Source organism: Peromyscus maniculatus, chromosome 6 (assembly GCF_049852395.1).
Source record: "Peromyscus maniculatus bairdii isolate BWxNUB_F1_BW_parent chromosome 6, HU_Pman_BW_mat_3.1, whole genome shotgun sequence".
In the NCBI taxonomy this organism is placed as follows: domain Eukaryota; kingdom Metazoa; phylum Chordata; class Mammalia; order Rodentia; family Cricetidae; genus Peromyscus; species Peromyscus maniculatus.
Genome location: NC_134857.1, coordinates 94,583,423 through 94,607,571, shown reverse-complemented (window position 1 = coordinate 94,607,571; position 24,149 = coordinate 94,583,423). Strand labels below are relative to the sequence as shown.

At 37.2% G+C, this 24,149-nt stretch overlaps 1 pseudogene; it reads left to right on the top strand.

The window, feature by feature from the left end:
• Window positions 1-23,484, top strand: part of LOC102919278 (TIP41-like protein) — a 67,556-nt pseudogene extending 44,072 nt beyond the window's left edge.
• Window positions 23,485-24,149: the final 665 nt, after the last annotated feature.

Genomic DNA, 24,149 nt, shown 5'->3' with positions numbered 1-24,149 from the left:
ATAGTTAGTGTTTACTCATTGGCTTCTTTACCAAAGATCTGAATCATCTTCATTTTCCAGAGACTATGTTGCTTTAGACCCTGTCCTCTAATATTGCCAACTAGCATTTTCTTGTGTTCTCCATCAGTTTTGATTATCCAACAAGATGAAGACTGAATGGGCTAACAGTTTGGTAAATGAGGAGGAATAAGAAACTTTCAAACTCTATTCTCTTCACACAGGTCTGAATTTCTCTAAGTTTGATCATATTATTTCTATTTCTGCAATTCTGATCATATTATTTCTTTATTGCTTTCATGTAGTTGAGTCTCCTTCACAAAGCTACCCCATCATTGCTACATTATGACCATGCCTGTTCATGTAGAAGAACTCTGATGATTATTTAAAACATTGTTATATTTTTTAAGAATAGATTTTTATGCAATATATTATAATTATGGTGTCTCCAGCCTCCACTTCTCCCAGAACTTCCACACCTCCATAGACACTCAAATATGCTCTCTTTATTTCTTTAGAAAACAAACAGGCATCTAAAATACTCTTCCTCTTCTTCTTCCTACTAAACTAATATAAAATAAAAACAAATGTGCCACAATAAGGCAAAACAAACAGAAAAAAAAAGCCAAAGAAAAAGCACAAGAAATACACATCGAAGCAGGGACACACACAATTGCACATAGAGAAATTCCAACAAAACACAAAAGCAGAAACCTTAATATATAAACAAAAGACTTGTCTGGAAAAAGAACACCCAGGCTAAGCACGGAGACAAAGTCTCCAAAATTACCATTTGTTTTGGCTCTCTACTGCTAGGAGTGGGGCCTGTCCTTAAGCATGTTTTGTGTACCCAATGAGACTCCATTGGAGAAAACTAAGTTTTCTTTTATGAGTGGTTATCAATTAAAGGTAGCTTCTGGGTTAGGTAGGGATGGGGGCTTGTGTCCACTTCATCTCTCAGTGCTAGGACCCCATGTGGCTTAGACCTGTGCAGACTCTGTGCATGCTGCCAGAGTCCCTGTCAGTCCTGTGTTTAGAAGGCCTGATTTCTTTAATCCACTCTAGCTCTTTCTGCGATACAATCTTTCTGCCTCTTTTATGAAGGATACTCTGATTTATTAGAGACATCCAATTTAAGACTGAGTTTCCCAAGGTCTTTTATAATCTGAACATTGTGGGTCTCTGTATTTATTCCCATACCACAGAAGGAAGCCTGTTGATAGCTGAGGAAGACACTGATCTGTATATCAGAAGAGCCATAAAAGTCATTGTATTGCTGTGCTCCTTTAGCAGAAAAGCAGTTTTGATTTTTCTCAAGGTTTATGGTCTGGTCTCAGGTTCTTAGCAACCTGAGCAATGTTGAACATTGGTTCCATCTCTTGAAGCAGGCCTTAACTCAAAGCAGATAGTCATTGGTTACTCCCACAATACTGTGCCACTACTGTATCAGTGTATCTTGCAGGCAGGTCACGATTTTAGCTCAGAGCAGTTTTTATCTGGGTTGGTGTTTACCATTATCCTCTAGTAGTGTGTAGAGTACCTTGCAATACCTTGAACGATAGTCAGTGATGGTGATGGCTTTAGGTAGGCACTAGCTAGACATCTTCATGTTTAATGAGTTAAGTGGGTGTTGTTTTCAGCAATGAACCTTACCATCAGTTTGTGGGTGGCAACCAAAAGCCTTGGAAACAGCTTGAGTTATTTGGGAGTTTCCTTGGTAACCCTTTGGCATAACTCAATTAGGTGTGGCTCATTCCTGGCAGTGATGATTTCATTTGCTGGCAAGAGATGCCAAGTTGGGGTTGTGTCTACCCTGGCATTTGGTGATTCCATTTACATTTACATTTCTTTCACACACATATATATAATTTACATTCTTTCATATATATATAATTTACATTTCTTTCATATATATATATTTAAGAAGTGTCTACCATAATAGACTTTTCCTATAGTCCCTCAAATGGAGTTTAGGTTTAGCTGTTCCATCCCATATTCCCTCCCGTTCCCCTTTCCCCTTCTTCCCTTCTCCTTCCCATTTAATATTCTTGTTCCAGTCCTGCTCAGTCTCTCCATAATTATATAATCAATTTCCTTTTCCTAGATAGATCCCCTGTCCAGTCCTGTACTCTAAAACTAACATCTGTGGTTATATAGACTGCAGGCTGGTTATCAAACACTTAACCCACACATAAATAGATATACACCATATTTGTCTTTTTGATTCTGGGTTATGCCACTCAGGATGACTTTTTTTCAGGTCAGTCTATTTACCTGAAAATTTCAAAATTTCACTTTTTTGAAAGCTGAATAATATTCAGTTGTATAAATGTACCATGTTATCATATTTATTGTTATTTGTTTTATTGATCTTGGCCATTCGAGGAAATCTCTAAATAGTTTTAGTTTGCAATATCCTAATGACTAAAAATTGTTGAGCATTTCCTTTTCTTAAGTGCTGTTTAGTCATTTGTGTTTCATCTTTTGAGAATTTTCTGCTTAGATCTGACCACCATCCATTTTTAATTGGGTTATTTCTTTTTGATGTCCTTTTTTTAGTTATTTATATATTCTAGATATTGGTGCTTGATTAGATGTGTTGTTGGTAGAAATCTTTTACTATTCTGTAGTCTGTTGCCTTGTCAGAATGATGGTGTCCTTTGCCATATGGATGCTTTTCGTAGTCACTTTTTAACCTATGATGTTTTAGAGATACTAAAACCCCTCTTAATTAATATTTTGATAATAGATATTAAATATCTTTAAATATAATTCATTATAAATAATAGTTGTAATTGTTTCTTTTCTTACTTAAACTGAACCTCCACTAATTAAATAGATTTGGCCAAACCTTATAATAGGCAAATGTGGCATCAAGGATATCTTAATGTTTTATGTAAAGGTTATAAGAAATGCCAACCAAAGCATTCTTGGGAGAGCAGAACTGAAGGAAAGCTCATAGAGTTTATAGCTAAAGCAGACATTGGCCATGGGCTGAATGTGTGAGAACTTCAAAGATCGTGTTGATATCAACTTGAATAACAATGTCAGAAAAAGAGACACTTTCAGCTTTAACTTGTTTTTTTTTTTTTTAAAAAAACCTCTATCATACTCTGTCATGGTGTAATGAAAATATGAACATTTCAAGCATCTGGGAATCTTTAATAAGGGCAGTACTTTACAACATTATATACATTTTTAAAGATGAATATTTATTCACTTCACAAAGAAATGGTATTAAATTGCCATAAACAGCTTCATTTATAGACAAATAACAACTGTACATCGTGCCAGCATGCCCAAGGTGCTCTTCCTGCTCCTGCTTTGCAGCCTGCTCTGCCTCTGATGGGGTAGCCTAAAGAGCTATTTACTGGTTTCTTGACATTTTCTTTAACTATTCCAATCTACTGCAGTGAGACATACTGATATTCTGCTCTCCATAGTAGTGATCATTTTCTATTCTATATTCAAAATCACACTCAAAAAAATTTGGAGCAGACAAGGCAACCGACTATAATGTCTCTATTAGTTCACCTTTATTTTTCAACCAGAATCAGAAAGTGTCTGTCCATACTTTAGAATTAAGCAACCTACTCATGAAACCCCATTAAAGAGGTGTTTTATCTCTTTACCTCATTATTATGTGCCATCATTCTTCTTGTTTTATTTCATGATAGAAATCCAGTACTTATTACAAAATACTCACAAACTACAGAAAACATGAAAAAGCTTTCTGCTGGCATATCAAGTGGAAACAGAGATTTTGCCTAGGTATAGCAATAAACTTTGCTACAGAGCATTTCAGAAAGTTGCCTTCATGGCTATCGGGAAACCAGTTCACAGATGTGTTTCTTGATGATTACAAATCTTAGTCACAGGTTAACACAAGCATATTTCAAATGGAAGCATGGATACTGAAGGAAACAATTTCTGTGTTGTCAGAAGTTCTCTCACCAAATGTCAGTCTCTTCAAGATTTGCTGTCCAATCAACTACGACCTAATGCATTGCAAAAGCAAATTTCTATTGCAGTGAGCATCTGCTTGTTTCAGTCCTATGAGCTGCTGGCAACTTGCTATTCATATCTCACACTCCTGTTGAATTCTTTCTTATATGTCCTTATTTTCATCTGGGAAAGAGTGGGTGTCCCGTGCAGGAATTCTTTTCCCTTTAGATATGGTTATCCTTCAGCCTGAGAAGTAGTAGTAAATGTCAGCTTCAAGTGTTGCTCAGTGGTAGAGCTCATGTCTAGCAACGTGCAAAACCCCGAGTTTAATTCTAACATTGGTAAATAAATGTGTAGCTAGAGTTTTACTGCCTTGCCCACAGTTAGGACAAATCTCTGTCATCCGACAGTCCCACAGCCGCTCAGACCCAACAAAGTAAACACAGAGACTTATATTGCATACAAACTGTATGGCCGTGGCAGGCTTCTTGCTAACTGTTCTTATAGCTTAAATTAATCCATTTCCATACATCTATACCTTGCCACATGGCTGGTGGCCTACCGGCGTCTTCACATGCTGCTGGTCATGGCAGCGGCTGGCGGTGTCTCTTCCTCCTCAGCCTTCTGCTTCCCAGAATTCTCCTCTCTCCTTGTCCCACCTACTTCCTGCCTGGCCACTGACCAGTGTTTTATTTATTGACCAATCAGAACAATTTGACATACAGACCATCCCACAGTATAAATGTATTGATTGCTTTTCATTTTCTATACCTCCATAAATTTAAGCTTTGATTTCACTGAAAACTGACCATTTTACAATACACAATGAAACGTATATCTGAAAATTTTCTATCCCTGTGTATAACTATGTATATGAGGGGCACATTTCTCATTATGAATATTTTATTTGATGCATAAAGTATACATAGTGAGGAAGGATTATTTATTTACTCCAATTTCTTAAATTGAAATTCTCTATAAGTGTATGAAAGCTTCTTTTATGTAAAACCATTTTATTACATAGAAATACATTTTATTTTAATGATTATAATTACAATACAACAAAATTGCACCTGAGCCCATACACATTTCTTTTGTAAGTTAATTAATCACTTGGATAATTATATCCATTTATCTCTGAGGTCCACCTTCGCTAAAATCTAAGAAAAGATGGCATATTATATATTTTGATTTTGGTGAAGGTAAATAGAGGCAAGGGACTTGGGAGGTAGGCCATGAAGTGCTGATGTCAAGCCAAATCAATTGTCTGGGTTAATACATGTTCTATTTGGAAACAGTATAGAAATAACAGAACATAAGAATAGAAGTCTCTGCATTTATATTTCACAGTTGATATGGAATTTACTACAAACCATAGCATTTCAGAGAAGATACTGTGCTCTTAAATCATATAAAATTTTCATTGTATATCTTATTTAATATTTCTTTTGCTCTCAAAACACTATCAGCTTAAAAACAAGAAAAGAAGCCTTTTGCACAGTCCTGCCACTGTTAAAATTGAATGTGGTATCTACTAAGGTCTACAATTGTGTCCATTAAAAAATAATCCATTTGGTAACTGTCATTAAAAGAAGTGAAATAAGCAAGAAATAATTTTAAAAGAAGCATCTTTTAAGCAATTAAACAGATTGGCTATGGGTGATGCATTTCAGGTAAAAAAAATTAAAATCAGTATAGTGTAGGGGAGACACAGAAGAATGCAACCCTTCCAATCAAAAAGATAAATACCTTGGCTATGTTGTCATGTTAATAAACCTGTATTTTTTCCCAGTTTGCTCTTGGCACATATTAACACAATGGAGGATAACTAAGGAGCAAGAAGCTGAAAAAAAATCCTGTGTTTTTAAAGACCATGGCTTGGTTGACTTTCTTATTTAGAGTGTCTATATAGAGACTGATTTATCTTTCTTTGGAAGGTTTTGCTTTTAATTCATTATGTCTACTTGATGCTTGAACTACACTAAAAATGAAGATAAGAACAAAAGAAGATAGTTTATTCAAGACATTTTAGAAATAGCTCGCTTTTTAAAATCTCAGTACTTTTTGTCAAAAGGAGTTGAAGATAAATGTGATCAAAATATACAGTATGAAATACTCAATTAATAAAAGCATTTTTTAAAAAATACCATTATAAGCCAGACATCAGTGGTGCATGCCTTTAATCCCAGCAGAGGCAGGGGATCTCTGTGAGTTTGAGGCCAGCCTGGTCTACAGAGCAAGATCCAGGACAGGCACCAAAACTACACAGAGAACTCCTGTCTTGAAAAACAAACAAACAAACAAAAAACCAAACAAACAAGAATACAAATATAGATTAATTTTCTATTTCAATTTTATAGAAATTTAAATTCAATTTTGATTATTATAACCAAAATTAATCTTAATGGAATTTTATTTTGAGAATTTTCCCAATATGTCTCACCCTAGAAGTGGGTGTTGACTATAAATGTTCTACATTCAGTTCACTGAGACTAGGATTATAATTTATAATTTGTGTTTAAGTCCCATTTCCCTTTTAGGTACTGACTTGAATTCTGACAATGATATTAATTATATTCATTATTATGAGAAATTATTTTGTAAAGAAATGTCAACAACTCTAAGAGTAGCAATATTGATAAATATAAAATTGTTATATATCTACATAAAAAGTACCTATTATACTTTCTCACACTTTCAAGAAGAGATATTTCTGGATCATTGGATTTTTGAATTGATTTATGAGTTTATGCCAACTCTCCCCTATATCGTAATGATGCATAACTTCACTTTGCAGATATATGTCATGGCTAGTGCTGGGAAGACTGTCTTTGAAATCACATTCAGTGTCAGTTTCTTCATATGGTAATTATGGATTTAAGTATAAAAATGGAAAGAAATATCTCCATATCTAACAGTATCAAGCTTGTAAATTCATATTTATTGGATAACATTTATTTATATACAAAAAGGACATAACTTATTATTTCTTATTTTCAAGCCAGCACCTCCCCCCCCCCAAAAAAAAAAATCCTAGTTCCATTGATCAAGGGCACTAATGGTCCTTAAAAATGTCATTTTCAAGAGTGTTGATTCTAAACACCTGCTACTAAAAAGGTGATTTTATCTTGTTCTCTTCATGCAAACTATTTCCACTGTGTGAAGTTTTATCACTTTTAGTTCAAAGGAAAAATATTTCCCTAACATCAAAGGAGTGTGGAATATGAGAGAGTTTTAGGGTCATTTTTTCAGGTCAAATTTTATGTACATATTACATTCATGATTTTACATTAGCAGGCTCATTTTTTTACAAAAGAATATTAATCACAGATCTAGTTATGGGGCATCTCCCTGTTGTCACAGAAATGATAGAAATTAATAGATTGAAATCACTATCTTAATAATCAATTATTTTATATCCAAATGATAAAGAGCAGCCAATATACAGCTGTGCTATGTGTGTGTTTTGATACTAATATATATTATATTATTTATATTATTATATAGAGTAATATATATATAATTATATATAAAGTATATATAATTTACCACACATTTAATTATTTATGTTAAATGTACATTCATTTCACATAATTATATATGCATATACATAGGTATAAATATGTGTACATGTATATATAAATACATACATTCATATCATACTATTTCAAAATATGCGAAGCTACTTTGGTATTTAAATTTGGTGTTTATTTCTTACCCCTCTACTAAAGTACGTTAATTAGGAAATGTTGTATAGACTCTCCAGGGAGAGCCGTTATTGCTATCTTTAAAGGCACTCACTGAAATGCCCAAGTGGTACACATTGTGGCAGCTGTCCTAAGAGTAAAATAACAGTAATGGCGTGACTCCCTGTCATCAAAAGTCTTTCTCATTAATTCAATTTTCTTTTGTAAAAATCCTCCCACTACTGCTAGGCTAATTGACCTTTCTGATTTATGAGCTATTTTTATGTGAGTATTGTCTTAAAAGATAAAACACTTTGACCAATTGCCAGGTAACTCATCCAGTCTCCTTTCATCACCCCGTTAATCCAGCACATTAAATTATTTCTAATTAAGTAATCATATTACCATGAATCTCCTTTTCAAGAAATAAAGAAAAATTATGATATCTTATAAAAGCAAGACAAGAGGAAATGATAAAGAGTTGCAAGCCCTGTGGGAATTGGTTCTATTGAGTTAGGACAGCAAAAAGAAAAACAAAGAAGTTTGAAATAATATCTTAGTTTAGAAACACATTTTCCAAATGTTGAGACCTTAATAAGGGCTGGAACATAATTTCACTAGGCTTATCCAGAAACAACTACACAAGAAAGTTGAAAGTTTGGGTTCTGAGAAAAAGAATAGGATCTAGTTTCTAATTTAAAATGGTCTGCTATTAATCTCTGATTAAAATGTAGAATGGTGCTGGTCAAGTCATACTGACAAAAAAAACTTGTACTTTGATTATCTGCAATCATCAGTATAATTCTGGATGCTGTTAAATTACTACAAATAAAGTTTTAGGATATAAAATAATATAAAATTGTAGTTTTGAAATATTGAAGTATTTTAGGTACAGTATTGAAATTAAAAACAAGGAAAAATGACAATGCACTTCTTTTTAGGATGAAAGGTTTTATTTCACTCACAGTTCCATTTAACAGTTCATCATCAAAAGCAGCTTTGCAGGAACCTAGAGTCAGGAGCTGATGCAGAGACTTTGGAGTGCTTCTTGCTTGCCATGGCTTGTTCAGGGGCTTTCTTGTAGAACACAGGAGTACCAGCACACGGATGGCACCAGCCACAATGAACTGGGCTCTCCTCCATGAATTACTAATTGAGAAAATGTGCTACACGTTTGCCCACAACCTAACGAATGGCGACATTTTCTTAATTGAGGGACCCAGTACAGATCTTAACTCAGGTCTCAATGGTTGAGCAGTGAGGACTATACTTACTGAACCATTCCCAATCATTTTGAATGCTTTGCTTGGCTGTTATTGTTACTAGGTATTGAACACAGAGTAGTCTCCTTCCTAAGCAAACATGCTAGGGCCGGATTGTATCCCCAGCCCTGGTTTTATAACTTGGTAAGTACTAGGATCAGGAGACTCTGTTTAAATTTTTTAAGGCTTATAATTAGTTTACATGTATTTTTATTAAGAAAGTTGTAGATTATCATAATCTCACCTGAGTGCAGTCATGTGTTCTTGTTCTATAGCTCAGCCTTGATAATATTGCTTTATAATATCCTTGAATTGATTTATTATTTCAGATCAATAACATCCATTTTATTTATTTTTTATTAAGTAATATTTTATTCATTTTACATACCAACCGTAGATCCCCATCTCTTTTCTCCTCCTGCCCCTCCAGCCCCCCAAACCCCCCAATTCCCTCCTCCAACAAGGTAAGGCCTCCCATGGGGAGTCAGCAGAGTCTGGTACATTCAGTAGGGGCAGGTCCAAGCCCCTCCCCCTGTATCAATGCTGTGCAAGGTGTCCCACTATAGGTAGTGGACTCCAAAAAGCCAGTTCATGCACCAGGGATGAACACTGATCCTACTGCCAGGGGACGCCTTAAGCAGATCAATCTACACAACTGTCTCCCTTATGCAGAGGGACTAGTCCAATCCCATGGAGGCTCCACAGCTGTTAGTCAAAAGTTCATGAGTTCCCACAAGTTTGGTTGGTTGTCTCTGTAGATTTCCCCATCATGATCTTGATTCCCATTGCTCATAGAATCTCTCTTCTCTCTCTTCACCTGGACTCTGGGAGCTCGGCCAAGTGCTTGGCTGTGGATCTCTGCATCTGCTTCCATCACTTACTAGATGAAGGCTCCATGATGACAGTTAGGATATTTACTGATCTGATTATTGGAATAAGCCAGGCATCCTCTCCACTATTGCTAGTAGTCTAAGCTGGGATCATCCTTGTGGATTCCTAGGAATTTCCCTAGCACCCAGTTTCTTTCTATCCTCATGATGTCTCCCTTTATTATGGTATCTCTTTCATTGTTCTCCCAATCCATCCCTGTTCCAGCTCAACCATCCTATTCCCTTATGTTCTTATCTCTCATCCTCTACTTTCCATTGCCCCCCTATCCTCAGTTTCCTCACGGAGACTTCATCTATTTCCCCTTCTTATGGAAAAACAGAAAATCCAGGATAGCTAAAACAGTCCTATACAAAAAAAGCAACCTCTGGAGGTATCACTATCCCCGACTTCAAGCTCTATTATAGAGCTATAGTAATAAAAACAGCTTAGTGTTGGCATAAAAACCAACATGTGGACCAATGCAATCAAATGAAAACCCTGACATTAATCCATACACCTATGAACACCTGATTTTTGACAAAGAAACAAAAACTCTACAATGGAAAAAAGAAAGCATCTTCAACAAATGGTGCTGGCATAACTGGATGTCAACATGTAGAAGACTGAAAATAGATCCATTTCTATCACCATGCACAAAAACTCAAATCCAAGTGGATCAAAGACCTCAACATAAATCCAGTTACACTGAACCTGATAGAAGAGAAAGCAGGAAGTAGTCTTGAACACATTAGCACAGGAGACCACTTCCTAAATATAACACCAGCAGTACATTCACTGAGAGTGACAATGTACTTTTTCCAGTGGTATATGGGGCCCCTGTTTTTTGGAAAAGTGAGAAATTAATGCAAATGGGGCCATGAACATTTAAGAAAGCAAGGAGAGATATGTGCTAATGGTGGGAAGGAGGAAATGGGAGGAGGAATTATGTTATTATAATTTCAAAAATAATACTAGAAAAGAAAGTAATAACAACAGCTTGGGAGAGTAAGCACCAAATCTGCTACATTTTTTTAAAAAATAAAATGAGGGGAAATGTCCAACAATCATAGATGCTCCTATAGTTATGACTATAAATATTATCAAAAACTTAGCAATCAAGCAAACTGGTAACCAGCATGCCTTTGATACAATACAAAAAGAAAGAAAAAGTTACATCAAATTTTGGGGAGTATGCTAGTTAACTCATTTTTTGGGAGGATACTGATCAAATATTCTCTATATGTACACAGTAGAGTTACCTGCTAGCTTTTAAATTTCCATCTGATGTAGATGCACATGCTTGTCCAATGTATATATATATATATATATATATATATATATATATACATATATATATATATGCATTCTAGTAGGTTCAAGCAATTTAAGAAGCAAGAATATTCATGTGTAATAGAAAATGTGTTGTATGGGATTTCTGAGTTCCACATAAATATGAATGTTCCACAGGTTGTAAATATCTGGGAATAATATACATTTTTATTGTCAGTGTCAAACACTCAGCCCTGAAAATATTCATACAAGTTATATTATAGAGACTGAGCATATATATATAATATATATATATATGCAATAAAAATTAGTGGAAAAGACTATAAATTTGAAGGAGAGTAGGGGGCTGAATACGAGGCATTTGAGGGAGGGTAAGGGAAGAGAGAAATCTTGTATCAAATTATAATCTCAAAATTAAAATATATACTAAAAATGATATTTATCAAAGGACACATTGGCAGGCAAGAACTTTTATAATCCAAAACAGTTTAAAATAGTTATTTGTCGTCCTTAAAAGTGTTGAGCTAGGAGGCAAATTTCAGACAACATGTTGGGTTTTCAATGTTTAACTGTAGAATGAAAATGACACATATTCATAATTTTAATTATATTACATGAAGATTCAATCAATAGCATCAAAATTGAGTATTAGTTGGACATCATGGCATACATCTCTAATCCCAGCACCCTCCACAGTCTCAGTGGGATGATTAAAAATTAGTGACCAGTCTCAGAGAAAACACAGCAAGACATTGTGGAAAGCAAAGAATTACACAATTGGTTTTGTCTGATTTCTAACATGTTGTCAAAGTTACTTGACTCTAGTATAGCACAATAAAGGAAAGTCTGGTATATTCCAAAGGGAGATGATTGGAGTTATAAAACACTACTTAAAGTATCAGTCCAAAGGGTGATAGATAAACAATGCTCACAAGAACAAAAGATGCAGAATTAATTTTGAAATGGGCATTTTCTATTGTTAGGAGAAAACATAAGCTTCATTTCCTGGTTTGCTCTATTATTCCAAAGAGCTGTTCTGAAAATTCCTCCCTAACACTACTTTCAAACAAACCAAAGGCAATAGAAACCCTAATTATTGGAGCTTCCCATGACCACTTCATTAAAATTCATTTTGCACAAAGCAGAATCATTATCATGCAGAAGACTTTTTTTTTGTACACAATTCGATTAGAGGCAAATCTAGAAAGAAATATGGTCACTACGTTTATTGTCCTAGACATTTGAAACGTTGAAAGAATCATTTACTTGAAAATAACATTCTTTTCACTCTAAAAGATTAAACGTGTGTGTGTGTGTGTGTGTGTGTGTGTGTGTGTGTGAAAGAGAGAGAGAGAGAGAGAGAGAGAGAGAGAGAGAGAGAGAGAGAGAGAGAGAGAGAGAGATTGATTCTACAACCTTCCCAGTCCATGCATAACTTGTATATATGTTTTCAGGGTTGATATTTGGTATTGGTTAACCAATTAATGTGCTCTTCCCTGGGGAAGAAGGTCTCTCCCCCTTTCAGGATTCTGTAGTGGCCTGTAGTTCTTTGTTTTATATTTATATTTATATTTATATTTATATTTATATTTATATTTATATTTATATTTATATTTATTTTATTTTTTTAAAAATATTTTATTTGTATTTTATGTACATTGATGTTTGCCTACATATATGTCTGTGTGAGGGTGTCAAATCCCCTGGAACAGAAATTACAGACAGTTTTCAGCTGCCATGTAGGAGCTGGGAATTGAACCCAGGTACTCTGGAAAATCAGCCAGTACTCTTTGTAGCTAGAGTTTTCCTGCCTGGCCCACAGTCAGGACAAATCTGTCACCTGCCAGTCCCACAGCTGCTCAGACCCAACCAAGTAAACACAGAGACTTATATTGCTTACAAATTGTATGGCTGTGACAGGCTTCTTGTTAACTGTTATTATATCTTAAATTAATCCATTTCTATAAATCTATACCTTGCCATGTGGCTCATGGCTTACCAGCATCTTCACATGCTGCTTGTCATGGCGGCCGCTGGCAGTATCTCCTTCACTCAGCCTTCCACTTCCCAGAATTCTCCTCTCCTTGTCCCACCTACTTCTTGCCTGGCCACTGGCCAATCAGTGTTTTATTTATTGACCAATCAGAGTAATTTGACATACAGACCATCCAGCAGCATAACCTCTGAGCCATCTTTCTAGCCCTTGTTTTTATTATTATTATTATTTTATAATTTAATTTTTTTTTAGTTTTTTTTTATTTTACAACACCATTCAGTTCAACATAATAGCCACAGATTCCCCTGTTCTCCCCCTCTCGATCCCCTCCCTCTCCCCCCAGCCCACCCCTCATTCCCACCTCCTCCAAATCAAGGTCTCCCCCGAGGACCGGGATCGACCTGGTAGACTCAGTCCAGGCAAGTTCATTCCCCCCCTCCCAGACCGAGCCAAGTGTCCCTGCATAAGTCCCAGGATTCAAACAGCCAACTCATGCAACGAGCCCAGGACCCAGCACCAATGCACAGCTGCCTCCCAAACAGATCAAGCCAAATGACTGTCTCACCCATTCAGGGGGCCTGATCAAGTTGGGGGCCCCTCAGCCTTTGGTTCATAGATCCTGTGCTTCCATTCATTTGGTTATTTGTCCCTGTGCTTTATCCAACCTTGGCTTCAACAATTCTCGCTCATATAAACCCTCTTCTTTCTCACTAATTAGACTCCCAGTGCTCCACCAGGGGCCCAGCCATGGATATCTGCATCCAGATTCCTCAGTCCTTGGATGGGGTTTATGGCACAACTATCAGGGTGTCTGGCCATCCCATCACCAGAGTAGGTCAGTTCCTGCCGTCTCTCGACCATTGTCAGCAGTCTTTTGCGGGGGTATCTTTGTGGATCTCCGTGGGCCTCCCTAGCTACATGAACAGCCTGGTCATGAGTGGGAACAATGAAGGGCGACGGTTGAGGGAAAGAGAGTGGGAGATCCTAGCTGGATCAAGAAAAGAGAGGGAGAACAAGGAATAGGAGACCATGGTAAATGAAGACCACATGAGAAGGGGAAGAAGCAGAGAGCTAGGGAGGCCCACGGAGATCCATAAATTTAATTTAATTTTACATATCAGCCACGGATTCCCTTGTCCTCCTCCCTCCTGCCTTCCCCTCAGTTCACCCCCCCCCATTCCCTTCTCCTCCAAGGCAAAGACTCCCCCGAGGATTGAGTTCAACCTGGTAGATTCAGTCCAGGCAGGTCCAGTCCCCTCCTCCCAGGCTGAGCAAACTGTCCCTGCATAAGCCCCAGGTTCCAAACAGCCAGCTCATGCACTGAGGACAGGTCCTAGTCCAACTGCCTGGATGCCTCCCAAACAGATCAAGCTAATCAACTGTCTCACTTATCCAGAGGGCCTGATCCAGTTGGTGGCTCCTCAGCTATTGGTTTGTAGTTCATGTGTTTCCATTCATTTGACTATCCGTCCCTGTGCTTTTTCCAATCTTGGTCTCAATAATTCTCGTTCATACAAACCCTCCTCTTTCTTGCCAACTGGACTCCTGGAGCTCTGCCTGGGGCCTGGCTGTGGATCTCTGCATCCGGTTCCCTCAGTCATTGGATGAGATTTTTAGCATGACAATTAGGGTGTTTGGCCATCCTATCACCAGAGTAGGTCAGTTCAGGCTTTCTCTCACCCGTTGCCAGTAGTCTATTGTGGAGGTATCTTTGTGGATTTCTGGGGACCTTTCTAGCACTTTGCTTCTTCCTGTTCTCTTGTATAATATTAGAGGGACCAGCCTTAATATTATACATCCCAGGGGCTCAGGAGAGAGAACTACTAACGGCGAGGACTATTTTCAGGAAATATAATCTCAGCACACCGAGTTCTATAGTTCATTTGCTTTAATTCCTCTGGCATAACATCCTTTATACACAGCTTCAGTTCTATTCTCATGTCTAGCTCCTTTCTTGCCTGATTTCTCTATATTTATCTACTGTCCCCTCTAGGTTCTATCTTAATTCCTTCATCTAGTTCTGTCCCTTCTAGGTTCTCATCTAGTTCTTTCCCCTATCAGCTCCTCTCACATCTCCTCTCTCATCTGGCTCTTCCTCATCTTGTTCTTCCCCATCTGGCTCTTCCTCATCTTGCATCTCATTCCTCTAGTCCTCTCTTTTAGCCCTCCATTCTAGTTCTTCCCCCATCTCATTTTGTTCCTCTCAAGTTCTTACCCATCTAGTTCTTCCATTCTCTTTTCTCTTCTCCCCTTCTGTGCCCTGGAAGTCCCGGTATATAAAGGGAGGGTCCGAGCTAAATTGTGTAAAGCTATTACTTAACGTCCACCTCTCCTAGGTGGTGTCTCCTTGTGGAATTTACCGTAAGTCAGGAGACTTGCATGTGGGCTGTTATCATTGTTAGTCCACCTGGGACTAACAATGGGTGCCCACCTGGGTGGTGTTTCCTGTAGTCCTTGAAAGTGGCCAAGGGAGATAATCTGATTCCAGAGAAAGCCTTTCCTGAGGCTGTTCTCCAAATACCTGGAATGTGTATGTCCAGAGAGTGATCAGTCTACACTGTTAGCCCTTCTTAGGGGAAAGTCAATTGGAAAAACTATGAAGGCACACATGATTTTCATAACAGAAGACAGCTGATATATAACAAGCCAAGTAACACAAAAACTCCTTGGGATTTGGCTTCCTCTGGAGGAATTCCCTGATTCCTCCAGGTAGTGACTTTACCATAACCAGCTGAGTTCTTATGATAAAGTCCTGCGGCCCGCAGCACTATTCTAATGTGGTCTTCATTTATCATGGTCTCTTATTTCTTGTTCTCCCTCTCTGTTCTTGATCCAGCTGGAATTTCCTACTCCCCTAAGCTCTTTTTCCCTCGAACCTTGCCCTTCATTACCCCCACTCACATCCAGGTTGTCCATGTAAATCTCATCCATTTCTCTGTCATTGGGCGATCCCTGTGCCTTTCTTGGGGTCCTGTTTTCTAGGTAGCCTCCCTGGAGTTGTGAGTAGCAGTCTAGTCATCTTTGTTTTACATCTAGTATCCTCCTATGAGTGAGTACATGGCCATGTTTATCTTTCTGAGTCTGGGTTACCTCACTCGGGATGATTTTTTCTCTAGATCCATCCATTTGCCTGCAAACGTCATGATGTCATTGTTTTTTCTACTTAGAAAACTGGGAATTAATCTCCCCCAAGACCCAGCTATACCACTCTTGGGCATATACCCAAGGAATGCTCAATCATACCACAAGGGCACTTGCTCAGCTATGTTCATATCAGCATTGTTTGTAATAGCCAGAACCTGGAAACAACCTAGATGCCCTTCAACTGAAGAATGGATAAGTAAAATGTGGTACATATACACAGTGGAATACTACTAGGCCTGTAGTTCTTTGTATAGGAGGCAAACAGGTCTTTCCCCACCTACTTTGGCATGTCTGTTGCTGTAGTCCTTGTCAGTTCATGTTTACGGGTCATGTTGGTGAGACTTCATGAGCCTAGCTTGTGACATTCTGAGGGAAACATAGTCTCATAGGAAAATTTCTTTCTCTGGATCATATAATCTTTTAAACCGTAAATATGGGACTTCGTCTCTGAGAAGGAAGAATTAGAATATAACCACAGAACTGGAATAGGAATAAATGAGGGGGTGCATTTATTAAGTTTACAAATTACATACATTTTATACAATCATAATTAGAATTAACACGGAAATGAAGCTAACGTGTGAATTGATTGGTTGATACATGGCACAATGGTTTACTATTTATAATCAAGCACACTAGGAGTATTTTTTTTTTTATTTTTTTCCAAGTACAGCATAATGAAGAGTTATATGCAACAGGAACATAAAAGCAGAACTTAGAATATTAATAGAAAAAAACAATTTAATACATAGATACAGACAATACTTCCTTATCAATACACAGAAAAATAGTTATTAACTAGTTGTAATGGATAACTAAAAAATTATTAGTACTCTCAAAGAAGAGATCAACAAAAATCATCCACCAAATATTAACAGTAAGCCAGACTTTGTGGCTCACACTTACAATCTTCGCTCTTGAGAGGCTGAAATAAAAAGATCACTGTGATACTGAGGACAGCCTAGGCTACACAGTGAGAACTTGTCTCTTGTGAAAGAAAAAAGGAAAGAAAAGAAGGGAGGGAGGGAGGGAGGAAGAGAGGAAGAGGGTGTGGTGGTTTGAATGAGAATGGCTCCGCTCCCATAGGTTCATAGATTAGAATGCTTGGTCACCAAGGATTTGGAGGTGTGGCCATGCTGAAAGAAATGTGTCACAGAGGATGTGCTTTGATGTTTCAAACACCTACACCAAGCTCAGAGTCCCTCTCCCCCTTCTTGCTGCCGGTGCATCCCAGTGCAGATCTCTCACCTGCCTTTGCAGCGCCATGACTACCTATGTGCCACATGTTCCCCATCATGTAATAATGGACCAAACCTCCGAAACTTTAAGCAAGCCCCAGTTACATGCTTTCTTTTATAACCGGTGCCACGGTCATAGTGTCTCTCCACAGTTAGAACAAAATACTGACCAATACAGGGGGAGAGAGAGAGAAGGAGACAGGAACTAAAGATTGTAGCTGGAAGTTTTTCTGTGTTCCACCCACCCGGAGGTCCCACAGCTGCTTATAAAATAATCACTCAGAGGCTTATATTAATTACCAACTATATGGCCCATGGCAGGCTTCTTGCTAGCTAGCTCTTTCGTCTAACATGAGCCCATTTCTATTAATCTACATATTGTCACGTGTTCCATGGCTTTACCTGTGTCTCATTACATATTGTTTCTTGGAGGGTGGCTTGGCATCTCCTTTGACTCTCCTTTCTCCCTTCACCATCTCTCTCTGGTATCTCCCTGCCTGTCCATCCTGACCTACCATAGATCAATGCAGCTTATTTATCAACCAATCAGAGCAACACAGATTCACAGCATACAGAAAGACATCCCACAGCAAAAGATAGAAAAGAAAGTCCATTAAATGCATTGCATTTTGATTGTAAAATAGTAACAAATATTCAATGAGAAAGTTTCAAAAACATGGAAAGAATACATGAAATTTCACAAATTTAGAAATCAGTTTCTATTAGCTCCAAAGCTAAGAATTAAAAAAAATGAAAAACTTACATCAAAACAACACAGTTTACATAGATGTACCACATTTTGTTCTGTTTAATCTTTCAAATTTATTACAATTTTAATTAAAAATTAAAGTGTTTCTGTGCAGTTTATTATTCCTTAGCTATAACTGATATACTAAAGGATGGGAAGTCTTAAAATAACTCCTGAGGGAAATGAGACAAAATTAACTTACTGATCAACTTTATTTACATGAAATTCTGACAAATACCGAATTATGTAGAGATTATTATAAACCTAGGAGGAACAGAAAATAGATGAAAAACTGTGGATGTTGTTGGTATTATCATCTTAATTGTAATTTTCAACATATATACTATATATACTCAATATATGCATATATATTCACACATATATACAATATTAAAACAGTAGTCTCAATATGTAACACGAATTGCTAAATGGTCTTATTAATAAAAAACAAAACCCAGAGCCAGATATTGGAGTGAAATCTGAAAGATCAGAGAAACATAACAAGCCACAGCCAGCCTCACCTCACCAACTCCTCAGCTGATCTTGTTTCCTTAGACTGAAAGCCTCTGAGTCCTCACCCAAATGGATCTCAGTTGAACTGCTACTAAAAGCTTCTAGTTCCTGGTCCTCACACCTTATATACCTTTCTGCTTCCTGCTGTCATTTTGTGGGATTAAAGGTCTGTGTCCTTCCCAAGCAAAGACATAAGATCTCAAGTGCTGGGGTTAAAGGTGTGTGCCACCAGGCCTGGCTCTGTTCTTAGTGTGGCCTTGAACTCACAGAGATCCAGACAGAACTCTGCCTACCAAGTGATAGGATTAAAGGCATGTGGGCCACCATTTTTTGGCCTCTATGTATAATCTAGTGGCTTTCCTGTTCTCTGACCCCCAGATAAGTTTATTAGGGTACACAATGTATCAACCACATCAATGCAGATTTCTTTTCTAAATCTTTTCTTTTTAGTTTTCCTGATTTTTATTTTATGTGTGTGGCAGATTATCCTGCATGTATGTCTTTGAACCATGTGTGTGCCTGGTGCCTATGGAGTCCAGAAAAGGGCACCAGATTCCCTGAAACTGAAGTTATAGATAGTTGTGATCTGCCAATTTGGCTCTGGGAAATAAACCTGGATCCTCTGAAAGAGCAGCCAATTCTCTTACTTGCTGATCACTCTAGCCCTGCCCCCTGTCTTTTTTTACTTGAGGATTTCCTAGTTGGGTAAACTTTATTTGAAACATTTGCATTCTGTATTCTGTTTACCCTTCAATTCCACCCATGTACCATGTGCCTCTACCATCTTCTCTTGAATTCTCTCTCTTTGCATGTGTTTAGGCCTGACCACTTTACTTATTACAGGGGTCTTATCCCTGAAAAACAAACAGATAAGCAATCAAATAATCATGTATTATCTATCCCCCCCTACTTGCTGGATTGTAGATTTTTACCCAGGTGGGGGCCTTTTGAAACATTCCTCCATCCAAGATGGCATGTTGACTTTTGTGGTCATTGCAGGTTCTGTATAGGTAGCCCTAATTGTTGAGACTTGATGGGATCAACATCAACATAATTTCCAGAAGAAACTATCTGATAGCAGTTGCTCTGGTCCTTAACCTCTTACAATCTTTCTCACTTCTTTTGTGGTACTCCCTGAGTTGTGTTACAGAAGTCCTATTGGGGCAAGGCACCCACTGTCATTCATTTTCTTCATTTTAAGCAGTTGTGAATCTCCTTACTGGTCTGTAAAATGAAGCTTTTTTGACAGGTGTGAGTGCTGAATTTATCTATGTGAATAAAGATGGGAGGCATATTCAAGTTGTTGGAAGAGTCAAAGAGACCCTCTAAACAACATCAGAGTACTGTTATTGCTCTTGGTTACCCCACAAGACATCATGTAAGACTTTACGGATAAAGACTGCACATGTGGGTCACAGGACTTGGAGAAATTAAGCTGGTATTGACCTGGAAGGTTCCTCCCAAAGGACTAGCTCTCATAGTGAAAAAGGGAGAAAAATCATCAACCATCCTACACAACTATAAATCATGAGAATCCCAACAGTGACAGGACTGTTCCTCAAAGTTCAAAAGTAGTCCTTGTATCTTGTGGGCAATCAACAACTGTCTAATGTGATGTAAAGCCCACTGAATTGAATGGAACGCATGCCTGGTACTATAAAGCTAGTGAAGAACCCATGGATAAGAGGTCATTAGCTGTGGAGGAGAACAGATTTCTACCATGTAACTGAAGTGAACTAGTTTACACTACCTTCTACATAGTTAATATAGGTTTATATTTTAAAGTAAACACCATATGTGAATAAAATGTAAAATTCAACAATATTCTAATTATTAAAGGCAATTATCATTAAATATAGAAGAAAAGTAACTTACCTGTAAATGCATATCACTGTAAAATTCAATCTCTGTATAAAATAATTTAAACACACATGCAAAAATTACCTTGAGATAAATTATTTCATAGTTTAATGAAAATTATAATAATGCTTGTAGAATGTTTTGAGAAAATTTAAATCATTTTTATATCTGTTTGTAAAATGAAATATCTAGAACTCTAAAATATATTCTCAAAGTTGTTAATTGTCAAGAATATAGTTTGAGAAACCAAGGTTTTAAATATTCTGCAAGACATTAAATAATAATTTCATGGTTTCATATAACACATGTTTATTAGTCAAGTCTACACTGCTAATGATTTAAAACAAAATGTGCCATGTATGCTAGTCAAATTTTCTACCAGAGAGAGCAACACTTCCTACTTGAGACAAAACTTTTGAGAGATATTCTGCTATAAATTACAGCTGAAAATTTGGGGAAATACTGGCTTTCTCAGGTTCATATTCTAGAAATACTAAAAACAATCTTAAATGAAAATGAACTAAAAGAAACAGCAGCATGATGCCTAGTACTGGACATTGAGATGGCTATACATAGTTCTGGACAACAGAGAAAGATGAAATATCACTGTAGATCACCTGCTCACTGAAAGTCTTTTTGAGGAAATATTTTATTTCAGGCTTAAGTGCAAAGAAGTCTACTTAATCTCTGTTTCACACAGCTTGGTAATAGGCTAGGTGAGTTTGAAGGAAACCAAGGAGACCATTAATACTGAACCACAATGAATAAAGGCAAACTGTGGAAAATGAGCTAAGAGATGTAGACAGGAGCTTAGACCTGTGGCTTCCTTGACCTGACAACTGAACTCTGACTTTCATGCCAAATTCAGCTGGGGAAGGATGTAATCTGATTTGCATTTTCAAAGATTAGCCTGATTGTTGTGCAGTATAAAACACTAGCAAAATAAGAATCAGGAAGAAATTACAGTAACATAAACATGAAATTATGTTGAAATAGTATATAGCACATTAATGAGTAGACAGTTTTTTCAAATGTGGAAGAGATAACAAGACTTTAATTGGTTGCATGAAGACCATGGGGAAATAAAGGATTGAATTATGAATCATGGTTCCCAGTAATTTGCTTAGCAGTTGCTTTTAGACATGGGACTATTTACAAAAGCAAGTAATACGTTCAAGTAGGACTCAAATACTATTGTTTGTGTTTTGCCTGTTAGGAAATGTATAATACCTAATGGGCATGATATGGCTGTTCTTTAGACTGGCAGAATTCTATACAAACTCAGAGTTGAAGGACATGGTAACAGCTGGATATAAATCTAGTAGTCATTAGTACTTAGTACTTTTAAAAAATGTATTTATTTATCTCAATGTTAGCAAGCACACCTCAGGCTTTGTATATGCAAGGTAAATATATTATCACTAAACTACATTCTATGCCTTCTTTGTGTGACATTTAAAATCATAAAATGAATTGGCTTACCTACAAAATATAGATGAGAAAGAAAAATAAATAAATAAATAAATCAAAGGAAGAAGCAGGAGGAATTATATTCAGAAGTAAATGAAAGAGCTGCTTCCAACAGAAGGCAATGATTATGTTTAATTCATTTAAATGATTCTGAGGGAAAGAATAACTGCCTGTCATATTTTGTAATATGTAGTTTATTGATGACATTTTGTAGAGGAGGAAATCATGGGTACCGTCTTGACAAAAGTGGGTCTTAATAGAGAGGATATAATTGGCAAAAACAAAGGAATGATATCTGAGAAACGTATGAGAAAATATCAACATTCACTACCCATGGAAGAAACACAAGTTAAAACTACATTAAGAAATGTAACAGCCAGGCAGTAGTTGTGTATGCCTTTAATCCCAGCACTCAGGAAGCAGAGGCAAGAGATTCTCTGTGAGTTCAAGGCCAGGCTGGTCAACAAAGCAAGTTCTAGAACAGCCAATGACAACTAAGGCTATACAGATAAACCCTGTATCAAAACAACAACAAGAAAACCAAACAAACAAACAAAAGGAAAGATAACAGAAGGGATTGTAAAGGCAAGTAACTGAGGGAGCATTGAGCCCTGACATCCTTCCACACTGCCTGGTCAGTGGGGCCCCTAGGCTCTACCTCTACAATGATAAATTCTCCTCAGGGTCCTAGAACTTGACATTGGCCAAGATGCACATCATGGAGTGTGTGGATGCAGAGAAGCAAGCTAATGAATTGTATGGACCATCACTTTTTGAAATTTTAGAGTGTTTTAAGGATCCAACATGGCTCTGGCTTTGAAATTGAGTTCAACTATACAAATAAGTTAAGCTATGAAAACAACAACCTTGGAAAGCTTCAATCAGCTTGTGCTTAAGAGTGACAGGAAAGAAGAACATAGGATTACCACTAGGAAGAAGTTGTAAACCCTATCACTGAACTTATGCAACAGAATATAAAGAATGCTACTTAGAGAATCTCTTAAGTTTGTGCCTTCAAACGATCATATGAATACAGAAAAACTGAGCCAAAGAAATGATTGAATTTCTTGAAAAAGTTCTCCAGTTTGAAGTTGAACTGCACAATCATGGAGTTTCCATCTGAGGTGTGAAAATTCGAGTAGCACCTTCCAGTGTTTACTTACAGTAGTGTTTTTCTAGATTCTATGGGGTCTTATCAGAAAGCATGATGTGAGACTTGACCATGAAGCTGACAAGAACTACATGTTGTGGGGAACACGTATCAAGAGAGAGCAAAATTTCCAGTTTAAGGCATACTCCACAATCCCTCTTTACAGAAGCTAATGAAATATCACAGTGTTTACCAATCAAGGAAACAGTTTGTGCAAAGGTAGTATTTTCAGAAATAATTGATGCTAACCCTGCCAATTCACAAGAAAATACACCCACGGAATATAGCATATTCACCATGCAGCTCCATGAATAGAAACATTAGCTTCTGAAGGAAATATTTATTTATTTATAAATTTTTATTTGTTTTTATTTTTACTTTTGTTTTCAGTATATTCTGGCTGCATTCCTCTCCTCCCAGCCCCCATCGACCCCCAACTCCCCTTCCCACGGATTCACTCTTCCTCCCTCTCCTTTTAGAAAAAAAAAAAAAAGTTCCCAGTGATATCAACTGAATGCTGCATAACAAAATATAATAAGACTAGGCATAAACCCTCATAGCATGCCTCAGTTGGACAACCCAGTAGGAGAAAGGGGATTTAAGGATGCATTTTTATTATGAGAATAAATTCCTTTCGTGAGAAAAAATTCCCTTCCATATGTGCAGATTTCGGGTATCCTTAAAGTAAAATAAGATTGTTGTAGGCAATTAAATTTTGTCTTCAAATTTCCCTCAACAGTTGTAAACTCTGGAGATAAATTTGAAATCCTAAATTATCACAAAGTGTAACCTCCTCAGCAGTGAGGTACATATGTCTCATGAGAGAGATATGCTCTGCGCCCATCATGATGCACTGTTTCTACATCTTTGAGCCTCAGTGCCTTGTGACTTCACATGTTGATGTACTGTACTGGCATTGTCTTTGGGCTTTCTGATGTTTATTTGCACTTCTTGAGAGTTGTTATGTGCCACCTAGAAAA